Here is a 23738-nt window from a genome sequence, read left to right as displayed (position 1 = left end):
GAACCAAGCATCGATCCCTGAGCAAGGCATTTTTAAGTTTTTGAAAAACTTCTTGGTACTCATCTGTCCAAACAAAGGGGACGTTCTTGTGACGCAAGCGTTGCAATGGAGCTGCGATATGTGCAGCATTCGGTATGAAAGGAATGTAATAGTTCATTTTCCCTGATACTGACTGCCATTCTGTGACATCGCGAGAAACTGGCAGGTCACGTATGCAGAATGAGATTTTCACTCTGCAGCGGAGTGTGCGCTGATATGAAACTTCCTGGCAGATTAAAACTGTGTGGCGGACGGAGACTCGAACTCGGGACCTTTGCCTTTCGCGGGCAAGTGCTCTACCAACTGAGCTACCCAAGCACGACTCACGCCCCTTCCTCACAGCTTTACTTCTGCCAGTACCTCGTCTTCTACCTCCTTTCTTTCAGGAGTGCTAATTCTGCAAGGTTCGCAGGAGAGCTTCTGTAAAGTTTGGAAGGTAGGAGACGAGGTACTGGCAGAAGTAAAGCTGTGAGGACGGGGCGTGAGTCGTGCTTTGGTAGCTCAGTTGGTAGAGCACTTGCCCGCGAAAGGCAAAGGTCCCGAGTTCGAGTCTCGGTCCGGCACACAGTTTTAATCTGCCAGGAAGTTTCAGGTCACGTATGGCTAACAAATGTGACTGAAGAGGATGTACACCTTACTATTCATGACACGGCGTAGATACTGCAACCCAGGCTAAAAAAAAAAAAAATAGTCACACTTGTCCAATCTACACTTTAGTCCTGCATGAGATAACACATTCGCAAGCACTGCCAAAAGGCAAAATCAAATATTTAAACTAACTCAAATAAGTGTTCCCAACGCACACTTTTTGGAATTCTTCATCTAATGGTATTTGAAGGTATGCGTCGCGCAAATCAATCTTTGAAAGGTAGAGACAAGCACCTAATCTGTCCATCTGTCCATGAGATCCTCTGGGCGTGGCAGTGGATAAGTATCAATCAAATGGTTCAAATGGCTCTGAGCACTATGGGACTCAACTGCTGAGGTCATAAGTCCCCTAGAACTTAGAACTACTTAAACCTAACTAACCTAAGTACAACACACACATCCATGCCCGAGGCAGGATTCGAACCTGCGACCGTAGCGGTCGCGCGGTTTCAGACTGTAGCGCCAGAACCGCTCGGCCACCAGCGGCCGGCAAGTATCAATCAATATTTTGTAGGTTGAGTGTAGACTTAAAGCCAACACAGAAGTGAATGCGACCTGTAGGTTTGGGGAGCAAACCCAGTGGACTTGCCCACTGACTTGCTTGTATGGGCGCAATAGCTCCGCTATCTTGCAATTCTTTAAGTTCAGCAGCGATTCTGAAAAGAGTTCAGGGAGTTCTTCCGGCAAACTAGCTACACTGTCTTTGGCATTGAATGCACTGACAACACGTTGTCCTGAATTTGAAAGCCAACCAAATCAAACGAATCAAGGCCAAATATATTCGCGCAATCTCGTGATTGTAGCAGAGTGAAAGTCAGAGTTCACGAATATGAACAATACGTGGCAGGCAAAGTATATGTTCCTAGAATGGGAATGTCAGCCGTCAGGTGCATGCTAGTTTTAGGCAGGCGTGGGGAGCCTAACAGTACATATGTGTTACGATTTAGCAACGTAACAGAGGCACCCGTGACGAACTGAGATTTCACACGTTTTCCACTAATACTAAATGAACAAGAAGTTTGTTGGACTGGCGTAGCACTGAAAAAACATTTCGCTTGCTAGTTTTGCTAATGCCCGCAGCAGGCTTTGAGTACACTGTATCGATTACATGGGCCTTGTGATTAGATTTTTGTGAATGGGCAGAATTCTTATGTTTGTTCCATTGCAAACATACGGACTGTACTTGACCTTTCTTGTCACACGCGTAACACTGGGCTTCTCTGGACGGGCAGTCTTAGGGTGTGTGTCGTGAATAGCACCGAGGGCATGACTTAATTCTGTTCGCCTGTGTAGGGGACTGTTTACACGGCATAGCGCCCGGGAGCTATTGCTGCCTAACGGGCCAGTCATGAGCTAGAGACGACTCAACCCGACAATTTGGTGGCTGCTCAATTTAATCGGCCGCTACGGCATCTGAATCGTACTGATCTAGTATTTGCACTACGTGCTGGAATGATGGATCTGACTGTTTCAAAATCTGTTGTCTAAGTCTGACATCAATTACATTGTACACGATCGCATCATGCAACACAACTTCTGAATATAAAGCACCACAAGCACATCGGAATTTGAATTTCCTTGTCATACCCTGCAAATACGTTAGCCACTCGCGATAAGTTTGTTCTGACCTTTTCTTGCAATGAAAGAAATGGTACCTAGCTGCCACCGCATTCAGTTTGTTCGTCATAATAGTGAGTTAGCGAATCTAGAACCTGATCATAGGAAAGTTCACTCGGAGTGGCGTTAAGGAACAATTTCTAAATGAGGCGAAACACTGCACTTCCTACCTTTGACAAAAACCAATGTAGTTTCACAGAACCTGTTACGTTGTGAGCAATTACGCGGGCATCAAATCGTTGCAATCACTCGAGCCACTCTTCGTCTTTTTTGTTAAACTGGCAAACAGGCGGTAGCGCACTCGGAGCTACGGGTGTTGCCTGTTGCACTGTACTGGTGGCTTGGTTGGCGAGTAGCTGCAGTGTCGTGGCGATCTGCTGGGTCTGAAATGAGACATCTGTGTTAGCTACATTGCATCTATCGCTTGCAGCTGTGGCGCCTGGGGAAGGTGTGGGAGAGATGCGTTGCTCATTGCGTAAGATGCAAATGCAATAAACAGACAAGACAAGCAATAAAAATAAGCACACAAGCGGAGAAAATTTCTGCAACGCCCACCTGAAAACACTGATTAGCAAAAGACACCATTAAAGATGAAAACATACCCCTGGAAAGAAAAGACAAGGTAGACGTAAGGTGCCAGTAAACCACAAAATCCCACGACAAAAGAAAACAGAGAATCTGTGGTGGCTGTTGGCGCTGGTTTTCGCTATGGGAGTCGTTCACCTTCTCTTCGCCAAGTGATAAATCCAGCCTAGTCGTCAAATAGGGGGTGTCGAGGAATCCTGCTTTCTCGGATCACTAGACAGCATTCAAACAAATCGTATTAATGTGCTTTATTACCAAAGAAAAACACAATACTTAACTTTGTGTTAGATTTGTCGCAAGCAAAGGGCGACATACTAAATAGGCAATATTCTTCAGTATAAACAATCCTAAGTCCACTATACATAAATTGTACAAGCAAAGTAACTAGCGTCGATGCTGCTATAGAGCTCGCCAATCTTGAAGCTGCTCTTCAACTGGGTCGCAACCAGTCGGGCGCGTCGCTTATGTCCTCTTCGCATAGAGGCCGCTGCTGTCGCGTTGTCGTCCTGGAAAGGCGTCGGTCAGCGTACAATTGCCTGACGCCGTATCACAGCCCTATCTGCTCTATCGGTCACCACCGGCTTGCCAACACTTGACTTTAAGCCGTCACACTTGGTGCTCATGTTAATTACTATCTGAAAATAAATACAGTGGGATTAGAACCGTCAAGTTGCTATTAGGATGGGGTGATGGACAGAGAAGTGTGGATGGAGATGGATAGAGACAGGGGTGAAATGGCTACTTTTGTGTTATTTGATTACGTTTCCAGTTCAAGTGTCTCATGATGTCTCAAACGGAAGGATTACCTTCAAAGGCGGAAAAAAAGGAAAATGCAATTATTATTTTTCGCTTTAAATAAATCAAATACATTGGCTTTTATAGCTAAAATTAAATTCAAGCCAAAATAGTCGTTATTGGTTAGGAAAACGGTTGATGCAAGTTTGACTTTATAATAATACAATAACTAACGATAAAGTGCATATGGCGCTCGATCATTGCATCACCAAGCAAGTCGCTTTTAGCTTAATTTAAATTGTCAGTAATTATTTGCATTGTACAATTAAAACAGGGCAACTGAGAGTTTAGTCTTCTACAAAATGAAACCAAGTTTGAAACATCATTACTGGCAAAAAATAATACAAAGAAGACACTTCTATACGCACCGCGACACTGCCAGGAACGGGAGAAGGAAACAAACTGCTGTCGCTTTTTTCGTAGATAAAATAATTAAAATTTAGCTATAGTCGACTAGTTGTCTCGAGAGATTCAGCAACTTTATAGATCTTTAAGATAACGTTCATTTTTTTCTGTCTCAGTTGCACATTTTTAGTTAGATTACATATTTCGATCACAATTGATTATCTTCAGATCTAAGTAGTTGCGTCAGCAACCCGTCTTGTCTACTCAGAACCACATATAGGATATGAGACGGAAAAATTGGCTATGATATTTGGCTAGCATAAATAGAACTGAGTGAGAAATAATGTGTACATGAGGCGAAGGTGGAATGAGTATCTGTCTCACTCTCTCTCTCTCTCTCCCTTTTTTACGCACGAGAATGATGGTAGAGATTAATATTCTCTGGAACGCCTTTTATACTTCCTTCTTCCATCCAGTTTAGATCAAGTCAGTAGGTATGATGTAAGAAGTGAGTGGCTTTCTTTCAATGTAGATTACAATAAGAAACTTTGTAACAATCTCCAAATTTTGTAAAATTAGGAGGAGGATGGTATCACAAGCCTCGCTAATGTTAGGATAATGGTAACTACAAGTTTCTAATGTCGTACATGAACCTGTTATAACTGTTATGAAGCCACAAGACCGGAAGTGAATGATGGACATCAGCAGGTTGAGCGAGGCACCTAGGAGCTGCTCTGCAAGGCTGCTTGGCTATTCGTCTCCGGTGGTGTGGTATTCATGAGAGGCGCCCCTACGAGGGATCACTGACAGAGCGAATGGCTGTGGGGTGGACCCCCTAATACTGTGCGCCACACTTGGCCTACTGCAGAGAATGCCAGGTGGTAGGCCGTCGATGCAGCCACTGGTCAGAATGCAGTTGTTTGGATGGCTTTGCCTGCACCGCCTTGTCTACGCAGTAAGCGATGCTGCTGCCATGCAAATGAGACCTTGAGAGCTGCTGCAGACCCAAGGGAACCATAACAAATGGGCCACCGGGCAAGCTGTCCCATTATGTGCCGAACAATACTACCTCTGCAAACACTGTTAATTGCAGTGCAGAAGACGGTGTTTGATGGGTGCTAAGGCGAAGCCAGTGTGTCATATAATAAGAAGAACTAAGCTGTCAAGTCATGATTGCACTACGTTGATAACGAGTCACATGAATTTAAAAGTAGAATCACAGTTCATTGGCAACCACTACATAAAGACAAGGTGTACAGTTTTGTGCCTGGACAACCTGGTTTGGACACTAGCTGTGATACTTGCCACATAGGCAACATATTATGAATGGGAATATAGCAATCACTTACGCATCAAGTCCCACATGGCTGACTTAACCTGACATTATGGAAGCCATCATCAACAATTGGTGGCTACCGTGACGACAAACAAGTCTTACTGTCCATGTGGTGTAAGGCTGTGATGGAGAATGAGGCTGGAGGCGGCTGGTGCTGTGATTCTTGAACACTTGTCCATCATCCAGAACTTCCAGTGCAGTGGTCCTTTCCTGTTATAGTACTTTCAACATTGCAACCAATTCAGCAATCGTGATAATCTAACGTATAAGAAACTATCAGCCTCGATTGTGGTAGTGAAACCAACCTTTACCTAGGTTTCAGCCCAAGTAATTCAGCGTTCTTCAGAAGATATACCTGATTCTACAATATGTCTACGAGGACATGGTCTGGAAATAAAACAGCCGGAATAGGCGTAGTCACATTTTAAATGTGTTTTCATTTTTTCTCTTGCATCATGAATGCAAACATACATTTAGGCTCACAACACTGAGTGACATGTCTATTTCACTAAATTTTTTGTCATTTTGGAATCATTTTTATCATGATTTGAATGCAATTGGACGATCTGTCTCCTTTAATACTTCCACAAATAATATTTAAATATATAAAGTAAATATATTTATTTAATAAATAATATAATATATATAATAAATAATATAAAGTAAATATATTTAAATATACAAAGTAAAGTTAGTCAACTGATAACAATAACTATGTTCTGCATCTAAGAATGTTTTGAACTAACTTGAGTTTTTTGGTATCATGTCGTATAAACCATATTGTTTGAGAACACTGCTATAATTTTTATGTTTCGCTTTCATGTCATTATGTACCTAACTTGTTTATTGGAAATTATAGTACAATTTTTTGTAAATATTTTGTGTTATTGGGAAAGTATACAGCTACTGAATGCTTCAGTTATTCGTATGAAGTTAACACTATGTGTACTTTTCTTGTATCCACCTGTATAAACATTGTTTCTCAAATCATAGTAATTGCCCTTCTATGAACATTACCCACTGTAATTTTACAAGTAACTGAAGCATAATACTCACAGTGGATCCATTAACGCTTCTTCATCATTTTCTTGTATAATGATGACAAATTTCATATTAATTGAACAGGCCGCTGTGTAATCACACAATGTAGGCGTTCACGACCAGCGTCTTCTTCAGTTAAAACTTCTAGGCTAAGAGGCCGTGGTGGTTGGCTAAAACTGCTTCCTAACGTCTCGTCTCCAACATCTTCCAAGATGTCTCGCCCATCTGAAGGCGAACTTTAAGACGCAGCTTTATACATCCACCACGGCCTCTTAGCCTGTAAGTTTTAACTGAAGAAGCCCCTGTGTATTTCATTCTTTTGAGTTGCCATATCATTTCCTGCATTACTTACGGTATGTACTTGCACGACACTTTGCTTGTGACACAGTGTGGTTTTCATTTCTTTCTGTATTCATTACGGGCTTTTTATTGTTGTTTTCTCTTTAGGTCAGATATTATTTTTTGGATTTTTGAAGGTAGCGCTATGTGTATTTTTCATGTTCATGTTTTGTCTTTATGTGTTTGTGCATATGTTACTTGAGGAGTGTAATGTCTCCTCTTCATCAGCTATAAAATAATGTTCAAGAGTGTCTTCCTACCTGAGAGACAAAATTGGCCCGTTTTTTCTGCAACTGTTGGGTAATAAAAGTTGTCCATCGGTTCTTTTTATATAATTTCTCTAAATTTGACACTTGCCCGCCATGTTTGCTGAATCGTTGTCGAGTCTGCCACACTAAATTTTCTACTAGCAACGACGCCCTAAAAACTCTGGGAAGAAGATGGACCAAACTAGGTGCGTTATTCCATTTAATCCTATGGATACCGTCATTTAGCCTGTGGTACAAGAGTGACGTTCATTGAATGATGTGTGGGTGAAAACTGACGTAGCAAGGAGACAAATAAGGAAACGGGCCATAACAGATACAGCTCGAGAAAGTTGGCTCGGAATTTCGAATCCCATTAACCTTCCCGCCTCTAATTTTTAAACAGAGTGACCGTTCCCTAGGCGTCGTCGTTTTAGACATAACAGAGAAGTGAACAGACAATTACATGGAAGGAAAATAGAGAAGCCTGAAATGAAGAGTGGTTGCCCATTTGAAATGCAATGAAACTTTCCCTCTCCACTTTTTTAACAGAAGAACCATCCTCTGATCAACATCATTTTATATACGACAGAGTAGGGAACAAGCTATGAGAAAGATAAAGAAAGCGAGGTCTCAAGCGAGAGAGAAGTTGGTCGTTTCAAAACCAACGAATTTATCTTCCTCCCCAACTTTTTAAAATCTAGGCACCTTGGATACTGTGGGGCTAGATATAACAGAGAAGGAGACTGCTCAGGCAAGGATGACATTTGCAATGGGAGTCAGAGATTTTCGTTGGTCATTTTTAAACTCAACAGATCTCTCCCCCACACTATTAAGGACGGAGGAGATTTTTCACTAGCACAGGTGTTTTTTCTATTACTTGTGGCTGAACTAGGTAATTTAGCGGACATGCTGATCAGAATATTCTTTGGAAGGAGAGTGTCAGAATACATTAGTTTTGTGGTTAATCGTCTTCAGTTGGGTTTACTTCAGCGCATTTAAGAAAGGGAAGCTTTTGTCATCACAATTGATAGTGGTTTTTGAATTGAATAAGAGTTTCAGAGGTTCTCAGTTCTGTGTCAGCCAGGGATACTTCCCAACTCTGTTACTGGTATTTGATAGTAGTGAACGGTATGTAACAGAGGGGCATATTTTCTTTGGATACCTGTCAGGAATAGGTGAAAATAGTTTTTTTTCCTTTATCATCAACGTTAAGGTCAGTTCCTTCTCAAGTGAGTGCCTCTCACGCTATTTCGTGTTCGGGGATCAATAATTGTCGAACCAGTTAACTTTGTCTTGAGAAATAAAACACAGTCATTATAAATTATGGAAATATCTCACGACTTGTGCAAAGATACAGAGCTCCTTTCCAAATAATACAGTTTGAATAATGAAAAAAGCACGATACTCCTTTCAGTGTTGAATCACATCGAAATCAAATTCTGTGTAATGTATCAGAATGCCACATGCGCTTCCTCAAGTCACTTTCCAACACTTTGCTTCTAATTAGCCGTTATTCCGTTGCGTGACATTAAATTATTGTTTATTGGGCTATGAGTTGTTAGTTTTATTCTAATTACCAGACCAACAGGGAAGGAAGGTGACATGAGGCAGGAAAGAAAAAGGAAAAGAAAACAGAGATTGGTAACAACTAACAGCAGTCTTTAATTTTTAGCCCAGATAATAAACAGAGAACAGTTGACACCTTCGAAACGGAAACTACAACTGGCATGCATAACAGCTACAGGACGAGCCGTAACTGATATTTATAGCTTTACTCACGTAATAGTAGTGGTAACAGCAGCAACATCGTGGGGCATTGGCATAAATATCAAAAGATAATTTGTAAGAGAAATTTCCAACATATACCTATATATACCTGTGTCTGTAAATTTAGTGTTGCCCATGTTAGACTTGCAATGCAATTTTAGGCCATCTAAAAGAAATACAGAATGGACATCACAAGAATGAAAGATGCACTGAAATTACTGTTACTCTGTATTGTCATATATGAGTGGATTTCAGAACACTGTGTTCACTGTGACGCGAAAGGCACTCATAATTAAAAAAAATTTTCTTGGTTAATGTTCTGTAACCATTTCCACAGTCAAGTCAGATACCATTTACTTTTTATTGTCGCTATAAATTGGAACTTTTTCATGCATGACCAAGACAGAAACAAGTTTCACATTGATTTCAAGAATCTGTTTACAGAATTTCGTCCAGTAAGCTAAAATATTGATTAAAATATTAATATTTCAGAATTTGAGAATGTGAGGATCCGTTTGATTGATAACTATGTAGAACCCTTGTAGAAGCACCAAGAATTAATCAGCATCATATAAACGAAAAAGCTTTGGATAGTCTTCTAAATAATTCTTTTTTTATGTGGTTTGTAACTGTGGACATTAGCCTTGGTTTTTAGTTATTATTATTCAGACCGTGAGTATGTGTACATAGTTTATAATACTAGAACTGTTGCAACACCCAATTACTATAGTAACTATGCACTAAATGCTTTGTATACAGCATCAAGCACAAGATCATATATGTCTCTTGCAGTTCATTACTGTAAAACTTTATTAAGCTTCTTTTCAGAATTTTGTTCGGCAAAATAGGCACACAGCACATTCACAGTGATGGGAATGGCTGCGAGAGCGCGTGCGCGCACAATCACTCACACTCTCACACAGACACACACACACACAGACTCTCCCTCTCTCTCTCTCTCTCACACACACACACACACACACACACACACACACACACACACGCAACAAACACATACACTAAATTGTAACTCTTGTTTGGGATAGTTGATAGTATTGCCCGACAAAGAAAGTATAATAGCCCAATTCTCTTCATGGTGTTCTGGAGGTTTCAGTTCGGATTCCCTCTTCTTCACTGCCAGTTTGGTGGGACATTTGGCTGAAATCAGACCAGAATATTCTATGGACTGAATCTGAAACAGTCCGTTCTTCTTGTTAGAGGAGGGAATGAAAAACGCAATAAAACAGTTTAAGTATCAGTTAGACAAAACTTTTCACGTGTGTTTGACACTAGGTCCAATACGTTTACTCTCTCCTGAACAATCCCAGGTAACCCGATTAATATGTACAGATTAAAAAATTGTGTCTGCGCATCTCGCAAACAGATAATCTTAACACACATTATTATTTCAAGACAACAGATTAGAGAACTCAGAATATCAGTTAGCGTTGCTTATGCTCAATTTGGTAGTTTCAGAACCAAACCGATGGACGTCTCTAGCCGTTTACCAAACATTCGAGTAAAATAAAACGATTGATCCCAAACTGTACGTTTGGGACCACTACCATAAAGCGTATGACTATCAAATGAAGCAAAAGGAGGAATTTCTTTGATGATAACTCAGAATGCTTAACATAACTGTTATTGCGACTTTCTTGGCTGCTGATACCGCGACGTCAGGATGTACTGCGTTCATTCTTCGGAGTTATTTGTGTCGTGTACATTGGTTTACACTCATCAATCAGTCAGCCTCTCCTTGCTGGAAATGATAGTTTCGTTTAAAATTCAGTTGTAATAGCCTGTGGGTTGTAATAGAACTAGCACTATATCATTTCTATTTACATATTCGCATTTTCCAAGGCTGAAACATCCATCGACAATACCATAAACTCAAGGTGAAACTACCACACTCATCCTGCATTACCATTCAAGACGCTTAAGAAATATTTTTAACAGCGTATTGTCTTGTTGGCCTTATATGTCAATCAGTGAGTAGTGTGCCAGATCTCAGTTCACCAATTATTGAAAGACGTTCACCATTCCAGCTCACTGCAAGTTCTGCCAAGCTAAACGTTTGTGTTTAAAATTAATGTCTGTTCTTATAATCTTCTATTCCGTTTTTTAGCTGTATGTAATCAATGTACACCAGAGATATTTTATCAACGATTCCTTTTTCGAGTGTGATTTTTTAGCAATTCTACGCCTTTGTTTTCCTAGCATTTATACCGTGTAATAAGGGTCCGCTTTCTCATTGCGTGGCAAACATTTTATTTTATTAGTTAACTTTGTGGCCGGATGCCCTTCTGACGTCACAGCCATCAAGGTAACTGAAGGGAGGGAAGTCTTATAGCCTGTCTGTCTGTCAATCGAGTAAACTTTGTTTTAGGTGTATACCGTATTTCATATGTTTGTCTATTGCATTCTCCGAGGAATAATTTGAGGAACAGCACAGCATTTGCCTAGAAGAGCATGGGAAACTGCCTAAGAGTCACTCTCAGACGGGCTGGTGTAGCAGCCCGTGGGGTTAATCCACTGTGCGGATTCGATCCACGTCTGGCTCACCTCTCTGTCTCGCAAGCTAGCGCACTGCCCATTACGCTATACTAACAGGTTCTGTGGTATTTAACAGTTGTACTACGGTCGCAGGTTCGAATCCTGCCTCGGGCATGGATGTGTGTGATGTCCTTAGGTTAGTTAGGTTTAAGTAGTTCTAAGTACTAGGGGACTGATGACCTCTGATGTTAAGTCCCATAGTGCTCAGAGCCAATTTTTTTATTTAACAACTGTCTCACGGAATTTTGTTATCTTCCACTGATACGTTTTACTACTTGATTTCGTTACTTTATGCATGCAAATTGGGCATATTAAATTTCTAGATCAGTGTCCAAGTGCAGCCCATGAATTCTTTTATTTTATTTTTGATTCAATTCCCTAAATGATAAAGTAAATACAATTAATTTGTTTACTAATATCAGTTTTATATATATGAAATTTCATTGCTAATAATTGGGTGTATATGCTTAGTAGAAGCAAGATCAGACTGTATCCGCAGGACTCTATATCAGTTTATTTACAATAATTGGCCAGAATAAATTTTTTAGCAATTAAATTTTCCTTTGTTACCTGTCAGACATTTTACGGTACTGGAAAAGTAATCATAGATTTTTGTGGCTGCTTACTAAACTCCTTTCGGAGCCACTGGCAACTTTAGTAATGAGTAAGGGAGGTCCTTCTATTACTAGTATTGTAGCTGTAGACGTGACTACTCTTACCAAATAGTGATGTTGCCAGGTACAAAACTAGAAAAAAAATGAACATGATGTCTTCTGCGTCATATTTCCTAGCCACTGTTCACAGCATACCTTCAAGCATTCCGCAGCAGGATTTTGGCCTTTATAGTCATTGGTTACTGAAGTACCACTTGCTTCACACACGTTCGTAAAGTTCAGACTTTAGATTTTCATCTATGAACAACGTCGCTGCATCTTTTATAATCTGAGCATTTTTTGATTTTACTGAGGGGAAGCTTTACAGCTTTACATTAGTGTGTAAGGTTTATCGGATAGAGTTCCATCCAATAAATTTATTTTTTTAGCACATGGCAGGCTTGATATTTTACACTCTTATGTGGTAATACGCCCAGGTCAATCACATTCAAGCGCGCAATGTTTCCTGCAAATCCAGTATCAACCCAAACAGTGCACGACTAACGTATTCAGCCTCAGTGTAAAGGGAAAATATTATGTTTCTTCAGTTTCTCCAGGCGTATTATTTCCTCGAACAGTCCACAGGTTCAAGGCGTCCAGCGGAAACATTATTTCGGTATTGGAAGGTGCACTGGTGAATTGAGCAGCTGGGACACACTGCCGAAATTTGTACCTCCCCCTCTCACACCTTCCCCTCTGCTGGGCTGCTCCGTAACGCGACTAGTGGCTGTATGTGGGTTCTGGGCAAATGAGGGACATTGTTCTGTTATGTAAACAATCCAGCCTGTTTCCCTAGGCCCCCATGTGTGAATAAACTGCTCGCTTGTGCTCATGTTTTGTTTATTTAGCAGGAAATGATTAATGGCAGTAACTGTGATGATAATTACAATTAATGGCCAATAACGGTCACGGTAATTACCATAATTTATGGGCAAGACAGTGTGTGAGTGGGGCAATGCGGTCATCTTTACTAAGGTGTTAGTTAATGATCAAATACTATTAGCGTAAAGTGTTACTGTGATTTTAATTATGGTGATTTATGACTCAATAAACAGTGTCTCCCCCACTGTCGCAGTGTGCTCCTTCCCCAACCACTACTGTGCTCCTATTAGCCATTCCCCACCATTGCTATAGCCACCCCAGTTGCACCACCAAAATCACACCTCCATCTGCAAACGGATGGACTTCCTCAACGTTTCGGTGTTCCTGGTGTCGTCTAGCAATTCGCCGAGCCTTAACACATCTAGTATCCAGACGTAAAACAATCCTCATCTCGTCAGTAAATATGACATCACTCCATTCTGCAATGGTCCATTGCTGATATGCAAGAGGCCAGGTCCTTCGAAGTGTCGGTCCTGTTGGTTCAGTCCAAAACTTCTCATTAGTCTTCTGGAAGGGAGACCACCTGATGTTTCTTTCCACCCTCTATTTGGTCTGAGATGTGTATCCCTGTTGCCCGAGAGAAGTCATTTCCAATAATTCTGGCAGCTGTTATTTGGCACCTGCGGGCCGACAGTTGGAGGAAACGAACTTGAATTGGTGTTGTCACACGAGGACGAACACTGCGAGGTTTATCGTTTACCTTTCCCGATTCAGTGTACTTTCTCCGTAGTGTGGCATGTAGCTTTGAGTAACATGTAACCGATCGGCAACATCTTACTGTATATGACCTGCTGAAAATAACGCGAATGTCCTAGATTATCAGAGTGTTAATTACCTCTACGTGGCGGGCTACTGCAGTGTTGAACACGAACTGAATGAAGCTATTGTTGATACTGGGCTGCTCGCGATGTGTTTCTGCGACAGCGGTTTGTTTACATGACTGGGAAATGGCCACAAAGCGTCCACACACCGTCCAGTGTAAGGGCTCTGACTAGATACTGGAAGATGTGCCTAGGTCAGTGGTACTTCTGGTATCGTAGACTACATTTTACGATAGTAATCCAAACTTTTGTTGAGCAGCATACCTTAGCGAGTGTCTTCCTCAGTCATCAATAACCATACGCACAAACTAAGAACACAGCAACCGCAAACTAAACCCACTCAGAAAAATACTGAATTGAGTATTTGAAACTATCGTATCTCACGAAACGCTAAAATTCCTTCCAGGCACCAAAATCAGAGTACCAGAATCATCTGACTAAGCCCATTCACAATCTCACCTCATATGCCCCTCCGTCACTCACAAAATAAAATACAAGGACCCCAGCTTTGAATTAAATTCGGAATATAATTCCAAGTTTTTGGAGTCGGTTAAACTGAACCTCCGAAAGTTTATGTCCGTTCCGATACTGAACATTAGTCCATTTTCTATCTTAGTATTTTCCCCCTACAGCCGCTTCGTACATGTCATTTAAATGTAGTCTTAATTCTCGCTATATCTATATGTTTAGTTATTAACGACAGTACTCATTTCTCCTCTTTGTGACCTAAAAGTCACGTCCTTGTTATCGCCAGTGACAAACTTTATAGTTTCTATTGTTGGTACAATAAATAAATTCTCACATTCGACCTGGTCAACATGCTTATAATATACTGTGGTGTCCTGTTCCTCAGCCATGGAAGTCTGAACACAGGAAGCTAAATAACATTTCACTTCACTCAAATGGTATTTTCTGTATTTCATGTACAATTGTACAATTTCGGCCTTAGGCCATTTTCAGGAATTTTATGGATGAGTCTTTAGTCGTATATTATACGTGTACATCCATGCTCCTATGACTGCACGTTATGCTCGTAAAATAAATTAAGGAGGTTTTCAGCTATTTCAGGAGCATGTTACTTACGAACAGTTGTAGCAAAGCTTGATACGTTCCTCCTATGTTTTGGAGACAATTAACATATCATCTACGCAACCAAACCCGTGAAGCAGGTTTGCTACTAATGTCAAAAGTCTGCTACCGACACATTTAGCCCGAAAGGTAAAACTTTGAAACGATGAGAACGTTCATCGAACAGGAAATGTGTATATTTCCTAGATTCCTTTGCAAGTGAGATTTGCCAATACTCCAGAGTCAGATCGCCGCACCTAAAATACTTGGCACAATGGAAGCGTACTAACATTTCTTGCATAGGAATAGGTCGATCACGTCCGATCTCAACAATTTTTTTTAGAGCCCAAGCGTCTAAGACTAACTGAATTTATCCATTTGAGTTTTTCACTGCCACTATTGGCACTATTGGACTACCTGACCATTCAACTATACCCTAGTTGACTATCATGTTTATTTCATTTCTCACTGTTTCATGCACATCCAGTACGATGGAACAGGGAAATCTGAAAAATATTTCATGGTTTTTAATCTTTAGTTTATATTCGTATCCTTTAATCCTAGTCTTTAGCTATATGGTAGCTCATTGTTCATTATCATAGTTTTCAATTCATACTTATGCTCATGGGTTATGCCTGACGATTCTGAAGATTCTTCGTTAACTTGATTTTTATATTCTCTCCCATAGTTAATCTCATTTTCTTTTTAATCCCCATCTTCTTCCCTTACGATTGAACTTTTATCCATCTGCACATTCCAACTATTAAGAATTTCCTTGCGCCAGCTCTCCTCCTTACTTTTCCTTATTTTTATCTACTTTTGCTCATAGCTAGCTTTTATACACTTTTTTTTGCTTGCAAATCTAAAATTACCGAACGTGTCCGCAACCTACCAATTCCTAGCAATACTGGTCAACTGACACCAGCCATTACAAACACTGATCGTTGTAACGTTATTCCTGAAGTATTAAATGACAATAACACTTCTTCCTCGACCTTCTCATTTTTTGTTACTTTTAATCCTATGACCTAGATGTTTGTTACCGGAAATGATTCACTATGCCAAAAGAGTTCATTCCTCTCCAAAATCTCTTTCAATAACAAACTAATTTCCCTTCTAGTATCAATCATAAAGTCCATCGTTTGATTGTACCAAGCGTTGTACTACTACTGTAGGAACCTTCTGTACCTGACCTTCTCTTTCTAAATTTAACTCTTCGTTCGAAAGTTGTCGGTCTCTATACCGAAGAAAAGCACTTCCGTTGGTTGACCGTCCTTCCATTGGAATCTCTTGGTGATAATCTGTGACATCCTAAATTATTACATTGTTATCTGATTATGTAGAAGCCACATGTTTTGACTGACCACGACTATTTGCCCTTATGATTACCATTGTTACTTGAGTGGTTCCTATCACTGTTAACATTTTAATTCCTGCTATTACCATTTAGATTGTCACTGCTATTACTAAAATTTGTATTCTGGTCATAGTTATTATTATTTTTAGTTCAATTCCTTTTCCATCTATTTATCGTACTACTGCCATGCGTATTATTCTTATAATTATTTCCATGCTCATAATTATAGCTATTCTTGTTATTCTTTCTGAAGGTCCCGTTACCATTACTTCTGCCTCTATAATTATTCTTGACTTCAATACAGTTAGATATTCTCATTTTTTTGTCCCTTGACTTTTCAAACAATCCAATTGGTCTAATAATTTGAGAAGAGGTTGGGCCTGAACCTACCTTTCTCCTACTAACCTTTTCCTGACTATCTGGTTGCCTTTTAATTGGTATCTAGATTAAATGTATCTCGTTTACAGGTTCTTATAAATAAAGTGCTTGATTTAAGTGGTTCTCGACAAAACTCCTATGTCTGGCCTAACTCTCAGTACACCTCTTAGGGCTAAACAACTTCTATATTAATGTTCTTTGAGCATTAGATGGCCAGTACCTAGCTTTAAAGGTATTATCAAAATCTTCAACTGCAGTAAATTTATCCACTGAGAAATATTTCTCTTTAAATGACTAATCATAAATCTTATACAGCTATTATCCTCCGATGATCAAGGTAAAGCTCCTTGTAACGATTTTAAGAACATCACAGAGCGCACTGATCCCGTTGGTTTAAAATGTGGAAAATGATTCCTACCGTTTTTAACTCCCAGCCTCAATCCTTCTACTAGATTACGAGTACCATTATCATCTTTACACTTACATCTAGGTACATTGCTTGAATTATATAAAGATCCAGATACCGACGGCTCACTCTCATTGTTATCTCATGAACACAATATACTCTCGCTACATGGAGTCGAAATAGATTGGGCTCCATTTCGTACTTTCGTTCCATTTTTTGCCTTAGTGTTACTCTGAGAAATGCTAATTATGATAATTTTGTATGTATTCCTTTTATCTTCTCCACAACCTGTTCTGTTTTTTCTCTAGCTAGTAATCCATTACTTTGTTAATATCTTTTGTTTGACTTGTTATGTTGTTAGTAGTCTCACTAATCTGATCACCTCCATCTTGCAGCAACAAACTAATTGACTCTTCCTGATCCTTCTTAATCTTTTCTGTGTCAGGAAGTGCTGTTAACCTACTCAACGCTCTTTCTACGGAGTCTCTCTCATTATTAAGCTCGTCATATCTTTGATTTAACACAGTTACATCTTTTATTAATTCATCTTTAATTTCCTTCTGACCATGTTTTATTTCCTTCTTTAGAACCTCATGAATCGCTTCCATCTCCTTCTGGCCAGCTAATATTTAACACATCTTTAAGCTCTCCTTTCATTTTGTAAACTCACACTTTATATCAATAATTATTAGAGCCACTAACTATTTCCCTGTTCAGACTCCTCTTTCGATTCAACCGATCAAACCGCCTCAGCAAAACCGAATTAACGTTCAAACAATATTCAAACTCTGTTTCGACAATATCAGTCGATTACACGAAATACTCATACTACGTACAACACCCGTGCAGCTGAACAACATCACGTCAATCAGATATTAGAATATAATTGTCGTCTGGCTCTCAGTAGTTTCCTCATGACGCCTCCTCCTTGTTCTCGTCCTGCTCTGTGAGATGTTGAAACTGATGCCGAAGCTGACGCTGAAGCCGCTGACGACGCCGAAGGCAATGTCTATGTTGATGCCACTGCTGCTACTTTACTGGTCCGGTAAGAGTCTGAGGATTTAAAGCCAGCCAGAACCTGGACAAAACTTGAAACTGTCGTTAACCTACGGGGATAGACAACTAAACTACTGATCAGTTCACCCTCACAGATCATTTCCTATTAAGACTTTACACGTTTTCGGTATTCACTACCAATTAATCCTACTTATAAATGTGCTGGAAGAAAGTTCATACTTTTCACTTTCCTCAGTCAGTACTTATCGCTCAGAATTTGCTTGCATTAAAACATATCCTGGACCTCAGGATCGCCACTCTTTCCTCCCTACACTGTGGCGAAATTGCTGTCTCCGAATGTCCACGTAATTTGCCCTGTTTAAGTCGCTTAGGTAAAAACTCGTCCCGGCACCAGAGAAAATCGAGAGAAAAAATTAAATAAAAAAATGAAAAACTAATGTTGCCGAATACTAGTGGAGAAACGCAACAGAGACGTGCTTGATTTATCAGAAGTACGCAGGTAAGGATAAAAACTGAAAGTTTTAAAGTTTTAAACATGGCTGCGTTGTCAGCAACCGTTTACAAAGTAAAATTAAATCAATAACAGCCCTCGGCCGCAAAAATTAAGTCTTTTGACCTGGTTTCGGCACTACAATGGGTGCCTTCATCAGAAGTGAAACATTGAAACTAGCATATAACGTAAGTACAAAAATTGTGGTAATTTTTTTTATATGTACTGACTAACAGTACAAGAAAGAAACAGTACTTACATGTCACATATAAAATAAATATCAAGCGATAAAGCTTTGGTCACAATATTTTTAAAAAGGAATACATGGAAGGCAAGCCACTACGGGTTTCTCACACTTGTCGAGCTACAGGTAGCATCAAAATACTGAATTGATTTAGACGTTACAGCGGTAGCATGGCGTTGTAAGCACCAGGCGAACGGTCTACCCGACGGCAGGCCCTAGTCACACGACCTTAAGACATATGTAACGATAGCATGTAGACGTAGTAAATGTTCTAGTCCTGTCTAAAGGCCGCTTACAACACTCGCGGTTTCTACTCCTGTAAATACGTTTAGTACTTCAGATGTTATTCTAGCTTCTTTAATTGAAGCACTTAAACACAACTACTTTCTTAACAACTGCTAGTGACCTTACATGCCGCGTAATGGATAAAGCTCGGTCAAATGCCAAATTATCGTATAGTCTTGGTTGCAGCTTTTCTTTTTCGTCAAACTAGTTCTTGCGAGTGATAATAACACTGAAAAACACGGTCGCCAGCCAATATGACGAATCGATTGAAGTTATTCAACAAATTCACCAAATTTGGTCTTTAGTATATTTTGGTTCTTATTAAAACTTTTTCCCTTTTATTAATTTGTATCACTGAAGGAACAGGCTAATGCACGTAGGTAGCTGAATAATGACTGCTTTCAGAATTGGTCTCACGCATACGTTTAGAAAGTTTTAGTCCATGAAAACAACGCCGGAACGACAATGATGCCTACTTACGTTTCTGAAGGTAAGATCACCAACACCGCCTCTGAAAACATGTATTATACACAAGCAATATTTCACGATACTTTTGTTAGTTTTTTATACTTGGTTTTTCTCAGTTTTATTGAAATAGCTACTTTACGTAATTCCTTGGACAGAAGGTCCCAATAACCAAGTTCACACACTACACAGAATTGTTATTTACTTTGTAAGGTGGCTATAATTTCCCACCTTACACGAACTTATCCACATACTTTGTCGTGATCTACAGACACAACGAGGTATCTTTTGATAGGTTGTACATGGTGTATATGAATATATAAAGGAGACTGACTTTGTCACGTACGTCTTGTAAATAGTTGTTAACGCCTATTGCATGAAAAGTGACGAAGTATCTTTATTATAAAAACGGCGTAATGAATGATTGCCTATACTAGTAGAGGTTGGAACGCTAGTGGAAATGAAACAGCTGGCAGAACTTAAGCCCTGGGTGGAAGACCCACACAGGTGTGTTGGTCCTGCTTAAACACAGGAAATAACAAGACGGACCTCGTAGCACCTAAGCGCTAGAGCACAATAGAGTCGCAACTGGCCGCTATTGTAGCCGAACCGGAAGGATTATGCGTCGGAAACGCTGAAAATCTTGGACACAGGTGAGAGGAACGAAGAAGCGGCACCTCGGGAACCACGCAGGCTGGGTTATTCCCAAGGATTTTTGCTCAGAAGTGTACCATTGTACGAGTATAGATTTTTCCTCGCAAACTTTCCGCGCTGGACGACAAAAAACTAAAATATGGTTGGTCGGCGTTGGGAAGAATCTGTAGAGAGGGAGAATATTCCGTGGTTTCGGGAGTATGACTCGTTTTCGGAATTACGAGATTGGTGAGCCAAGCCTTGCTGGGAAGCCAGCGCTGGAGAGACGCGGTCTTCCATTGTGAGCGCCCGTGTGTGACGGTCGCCTGATATCAGCTTTTGTTGGTACGGACGGACTTGCTGTTTTTGCTCTCAGCAGAGTTTATACACTACTGGCCATTAAAACTGGTACACTAAGAAGAAATGCAGATGATAAATGGGTATTCATTATACTAGAACTGACATGTGATTACATTTTCACGCAATTGGGGTGCACAGACACTGAGAAATCAGTACCCATAACAACCACCTCTGGCCAATATAAAGGCCTTGATACGCCTGGACATTGAGTCAAACAGAGCTTGGATGGCGTGTACAGGTACAGCTGTCCATGCAGCTTCAAAACGATACCACAGTTAGAGTAGTGACTGGCGTATTGTGACGAACCAGTTGCTCGGCCACCATTGACCAGACGTTTTCAATTGGTGAGAGATCTGGAGAATGTGCTGGCCAGGGCAGCAGTCGAACATTTTCTGTATCCGGAAAGGCCCGTACAGGACCTGCAACATGCGGTCGTGCATTATCGTGCTGAAATGTAGGGTTTCGCAGGGATCGAATGAAGGGTAGAGCCACGGGTCGTAACACATCTGAAATGTAACATCCACTGTTGGAAGTGCTGTCAATGCGAACAAGAGGTGACCGAGACTTGTAACCAATAGCATCCCATACCATCACGCCGGGTGATACGCCAGTATGGCGATGACGAAAACACTCTTCCAATGTGCGTTCACCGCGATGTCACCAAACACGGATGCGACCATCATAATGCTGTAAACAGAACCTGGATTCATCCGAAAAAATGACGTTTTGCCATTCGTGCACTCAGGTTCGTCGCTGAGTACACCATCGCAGGCGCTCCTGTCTGTGATGCAGCGTCAAGGGTAGCCGTAGCCACGGTCTCCGAGCTGATAGTCCATGCTGCTGCAAACGTCGTCGAACTGTTCGTGCAGATGGTTGTTGTCTTGCAAACGTCCCCATCTGTTGACTCAGGAATCGAGACGTGGCTGCACGATCCGTTACAGCCATGAGGATAAGATGCCTGTCATCTCGACTGCTAGGGATACGAGGCCGTTGGGATCCAGCACGGCGTTCCGTATTATCCTCCTGAACCCACCGATTCCATATTATGCTAACAGTCATTGGATCTCGACCAACGAGAGCAGCAATGTCGCGATACGATAAACCGCAATTGCTATGGGATACAATCCGACCTTTATCAAAGTCGGAATCGTGATGGTACGCATTTCTCCTCCTTACACGAGGCATCACAACAACGTTTCACCAGGCAACGCCGGTCAACTGCTGTTTGTGCGTGAGGAATCAGTTGGTAACATTCCTGATGTCAGCACGTTGTAGGTGTCGCCACCGGCGCCAACCTTGTGTGAATGTTCTGAGAAGCTAATCATTTGCATATCACAGCATCTTCTTGCTGTCGGCCAGTGGCCAGTAGTGTATTTAGAACAGTTAGGAACTGTACTGTTACGAACCTATACGATTCTGGACTTCACCTCCGGTTTGGAAGTCGTCGTTGAGTACGCAGCATTCAGTAATTGAGAGCACTTCCTCTGCCTATACTTACGTTGAGACGTTATCTGAACTCCATCCTTGTGGCTGGGAGTTCGCGTTTCTCTTCTGCAGAACACAGAGAGAAAAAGACAGTATTAGAGAATGAAACTTCCTGGCAGATTAAAACTGTGTGCCGGACCGAGACTCGAACTCGGGATCTTTGCCTTTCGCGGGCAAGTGCTCTACCAACTGAGCTACCCAAGCACGACTCACGCCCTACCTCACGGCTTTACCTCTGCCAGTACGTCGTCTCCTACCTTGCAAACTTAACAGAAGCTCTCCTGCGAACCTTGCAGAACTAGCTCTCCTGAACGAAAGGATATTGCGGAGACACGGCTTAGCCACAGCCTATGGGATGTTTCCAGAATGAGATTTTCACTCTGCAGCGGAGTGTGCGCTGATATGACGGGACGTGAGTCGGGCTTGGGTAGCTCAGTTGGTAAAGCACTTGCCCGCGAAAGGCAAAGGTCCCGAGTTCGAGTCTCGGTCCGGCACGCAGTTTTAATCTGCCAGGAAGTTTCATATCAGCGCATACTCCGCTGCAGAGTGAAAATCTCATTCTGGAGTATTAGAGTATATTAGAGAACCGCCTTCTGCCGTCCTAGTGTTTGAAAGACTTTATTTTGTGGCTGGAGTTCTTCCATCGACGCAGACGTGTACGAGAACCAGCACGCCGACGCACCAGACGCAGTACATACGGTGATACCGCAAATTGCTTCGGGTTATTAGGGCTATACAGCTAAACAGCTGTGATCACGTTAGTTTGTTTCCACTGAGGTTCCACACCGCCATAGATAATCTTTGAAAGTACTATCTTCTAGTGTTTCGTACGTAGATGATGTCAGTCACTTCGCGTTATTGATATTAGATCGTTCAATCATAATAAGGGGCAGAGTTGAGCAATTTATTAGTAATATTAGTTAGGGAATGTAGACTTCGTAATATAAGGTTCTTTTTACTCTACAATAAATATATAATTAGAAACAACGTTTATAATTCAGTAGGATTAGTTGCCTTCATCATTAATTTATGTTTATATTGTAATTTATAAAATTAAGAGATCCTAAGATCTGCTTCAGGGGGTAGTCAGACAGGGCCAAATCTTCATTTCCGCTGTTCACATTCATTTTACACCGGCCTGGAATAGCATCTTGGAACTTTCAAGGCAATCTAAAATTCTTCACATTTACTTTAATAGTTGCACTTGAGTGATAATTTAAATTTACTTTCCAAGAAAACACTCAGTTGCGCAATAATGTTTCACACCAATGGATTCTCGGTGTCATTCTCTTTAGTATAGGAAAGGAACCCTACTTGGAACACTTTTGGTTAAATGAGTAGTTTCGCATAAAAAACTATTAATCATTATTGAACAAAACACCCAAAAACTTGTCAACACAGCTAGTATACAGGACTATGGACGGTTAATTTCAGTAGTGTCGTTGTGAGCACAGTTGCTGGAGGTTTAGGTGCTTTGAAGGCACGTACCGTTTTGCAGCGACGGAAATTATTACTTGTCCTCGTGGCGTCGAATTATGCGACTTATACCATGGCAAATATGAGTTTGGCTTTCCTGGGGATCTGCGTCACTCTATGTCTCCTCTAAAGCGTTGCAAACTTGTACCTTAGCACTTCTCATTCACTCACATCTATTAAGCTTTGTTTAAACAATACTGCGGAGTACAGCGCGCATCACCTTTCGTCGCCTGCCTTAACAGTGTATTGCGCATGTCTGACTCGCTCCACTTCTCCCCTCTCCTACCTGCTTCCGTTAGCAGCAAAAAATATCCACCGCGTCCGACCTTCCAGAACGTCGGTAAATCCCTACTAGTTTTCACCTACATTTAACTTTAGCACTGAGCTGGTGTTGACTTCACTTTA

Source organism: Schistocerca americana, chromosome 8 (assembly GCF_021461395.2).
Source record: "Schistocerca americana isolate TAMUIC-IGC-003095 chromosome 8, iqSchAmer2.1, whole genome shotgun sequence".
NCBI lineage: Eukaryota > Metazoa > Arthropoda > Insecta > Orthoptera > Acrididae > Schistocerca > Schistocerca americana.
The sequence above is the reverse complement of the archived record's forward strand: the minus strand, read 5'-3'. Positions refer to the sequence as shown.